Source organism: Onychomys torridus, chromosome 23 (assembly GCF_903995425.1).
Source record: "Onychomys torridus chromosome 23, mOncTor1.1, whole genome shotgun sequence".
Classification (NCBI taxonomy): Eukaryota; Metazoa; Chordata; class Mammalia; order Rodentia; family Cricetidae; genus Onychomys; species Onychomys torridus.
This window is the reverse complement of record NC_050465.1, coordinates 57,221,115-57,224,294: the sequence shown is the minus strand read 5'-3', so window position 1 is coordinate 57,224,294 and position 3,180 is coordinate 57,221,115. Positions and strand designations below refer to the sequence as shown.

General features: G+C 46.8%; 1 pseudogene; it reads left to right on the top strand.

The window, feature by feature from the left end:
- Positions 1–474: 474 nt before the first annotated feature.
- Positions 475–2,017, top strand: LOC118573033 (annotated as a pseudogene).
- The last annotated feature ends 1,163 nt before the right edge of the window (positions 2,018–3,180 follow it).

Here is a 3,180-nt window from a genome sequence, read left to right as displayed (position 1 = left end):
AGGAAGCAGATAGGTGCTTTTCTTATGACATAAAGGTCTGCCCCTTCATGAGGACTCTGAAGACGGCAAGTTCAACAACGGACTGTAATCCCACAGTCTCGGCCACCATGACTGTTAGCAACCTTTCCCAGAGATTCCAAGGCCAGCTTGAGACCTAGCTGGGTAGTCCCCATCTTTCCAGCTTTCAATGGATGGCAGTTCCAGATAGCCTCTCTTTCCACTGTCCCCTTCTCCCTCTTCAACAGATGCTCATCAGTTCTGCCTTCAAATGGTCTGATTTTATGCTAAGCAAAAGCAGTAACCTTGTCTATATGTGAAATAAATACTTATTGCTATTCTGGCTTGAAAGCTATCCCCATAAAATATGTGGAGGGACTACCAGCCTGCCATGGCCCGATACCCATGTGTGGTCCTGCTAAGGGAACTGTGCATGCCTTGTGCTCTGGGATGATGGTGGTATTCCTGGCACTAGCCATGGAGATGGAGCAAGTGACAAACTGAGAGAGAAATTGGGGAAATCAGTGACAGTCATGATGGAATCCAGCTCCACCCAGCACTACCAGCAGACAGCACTCAACCTTTGTGAAAGAGTTTAAAGAAAGGTACCCATCTATGTCCTGTGTGGCTTGAGGTTGGCTGAGAAAACACAGATTGCCATGGTCATTTTGGCCTTCAGATCCTGGAACATGTTGCCAGGTTTCAGTGGAACAGCATGACTCTATGGGAGGTCCCTGAAGGCCAGCATCATGGAGCTGATCACAAGTGGAACACTGAGTATTTTGGAAGAGGAGAACCACAGTAAAGACATTCTGTGTCAAACTATGGTAGAGATGATCCAACAAGAGTGGCCACAGCACAGGCCTGACATGCTGATGGAGGTGGACACTCTCTCCAGGCCAGGGGAAACACAGGCAGGATTGGCATGCTCATCCTTTTACACCTGGCCAAGGTTGTAGTGACCTTTCAGACTCTCCTCTCAAAGAAGAAGGGATATTCAACAAACATTATCTCAGAACATGGAAAGAGTCTTCTGTTCTCTACTCATCACACTTCAGGGAAATGTCACCAAGTACCAGCAAATGACGACTGACGCCTCTCAGGAGTGAGAGACTCAAGCAAACTCTTCCATAAGCATCGCAACACTGAATGTAGCTGTCAATCACATTGCTGTTGAGAACTGTAAACTCCTAGATACTGTGGCTGCTTCTAAATAAACAAGAACTACAGTTGGGAGCAGTTGAGTGCTTATCACTGCTATCAACAGAAAAGGCAAGTTGCACGACAGGAAACCCTGATGATTACATGTGGAGACGTTGCTAAGCATTCCTTTCTCTCTGCTGCACAGACTGCTGGTGGAGGAGCCTTGGGAAGAAAACACTACCTTTTCCTGAAGAGATCTCATCAGGTGCTACGTGTGCTGGGCAATCATCTGTGCACATGGCTGGCCTTAGATGCTAATTCACGGACACTAGTAAACATTGGAAAGCACATGTAATTTTTTTCTCACTTTTACAACCCTCCCAAGTCAGTTTCTATGCTTTTTAAGCCAGATGACTTGGGGAGCCCTCTTCAGGGAGCATCTCCTGGTCCATTGCTATTAGCAATAATACCAAAATATCTCCATACTTCTGGGACCAACTTGGTTAAGATGGACTCTCCTTCAGAGAGTTCCCTAGCTATAAATATTCTGCACTTGGTTTCCATAGTGATGAGGGACTGAAATGCTTTCTTTGATTCCTCTTTGAGTCCAGCAAGGAGAATTAATGAAGTGGATATATCGCTTGGATCCCAAGACTAGGTTCCAGATTTCTGCAGAGCGGTTCAAGAATAGCTGTCGACGTCTCTCAATACTGGACCAGTAAACTGCTGTCTGCATCTGGAACCAGAGAGGGAGGCTTGGGCTCCCTCTTCTCCTCTTCATTTGTGCAGTGGGAAGGTATGGATTTTTGCAAGGGAAAGTGTGGTTGACCCGATGTTTCAAACACTAGAGAAGGGAGGGGTCTGGCTAGTGGACTAGAGCCACTGAGCTCTGTAGACATGCTCCTCTCTTCCCAGGACTACGCAATCATTCCATATGAGTCCATCCTGCCTCAGCACCTGGGTGTGGAGAGCCCACTTTCTTCCCTGATGCAGCAAACCCCCCTCCCACCCTACTTTCTTCTCAACGCAGACCTCCTCAGGGAAGCGTTTCCTTCCCCTCTCTGACTATAAAATCAAGTGTCTCTTATAAGAACTCACAGCCCCATGTTCCTTCCAAGGACCTTCCACAGCAGAGTCTACATGCATGTCTGACAAGTCAATGTCTGCTCCTCACTCACACCTCTAGGAGGTTCACATTGTGTCTAGTTTTGCTCGTCATTCCATTCCCACCCCTATCCTGGAGTCTCAACACACAGCAAATTCCAATATTTGCTTGTTTGCAACATCTGGCTCTTCTCACACCCATCTTTGCAGCAGAGAAGCTGCTGCCAGACTCCTAGAACTCTCTGAGGAGACACTTTCTAGTGCCCTGGAAGGCCTTGAGTGGCTTAGCCTTAGAGCTGATCCACTATGCCGTGAGGAACTAGAGTGCATGGCAAAATACTGGGGGGTGGGGGGAATTCTGATAGACCCAGCTAAAGACTCCATTGCCTGCCAACACTGCATGTAAATACAGAAACAGACAGCTCCAGGGTAGCCCAAACACACCTACACACACACACACACACACACACACACACACACACACACACACACACGGAGGAGGGGAGGGTATAATAAATAAATGTAAATGTTTAAAACATGTAACTGTAAGCATCTCTCCAAATCCAGCCTCCATTCCCTTTCTCCAGAAACAACCATCGTTCAGAGATCTTTCAGATGTTTCCAGAAATGCTGTGTACAAAGGTAAAAGACTTTTTTAAAATACGAGTGGTTTGTACTATTTACTTTTTTTTATAGCATCTCCCGGTAAGCCATTCTACGTTGGTTTAGTAGGGAATCTCTGAGTCCTTTTTCTTGGCTGCATAGTATTTTATGGCAAGACTGTATGGCGGCTTACTGAACAAGCTCCCTGCTGCTTGTGGTAGCCTGGAGCTGGAGAAAAGCAGGGCAGAGAGGTGAAGGGTCAGATGGGAAACTACAGTAAAGTGAGCAGGGTTCAAGTTACCTAAGTGGGGCTGAAAAAGAAGAGAGAGAGAG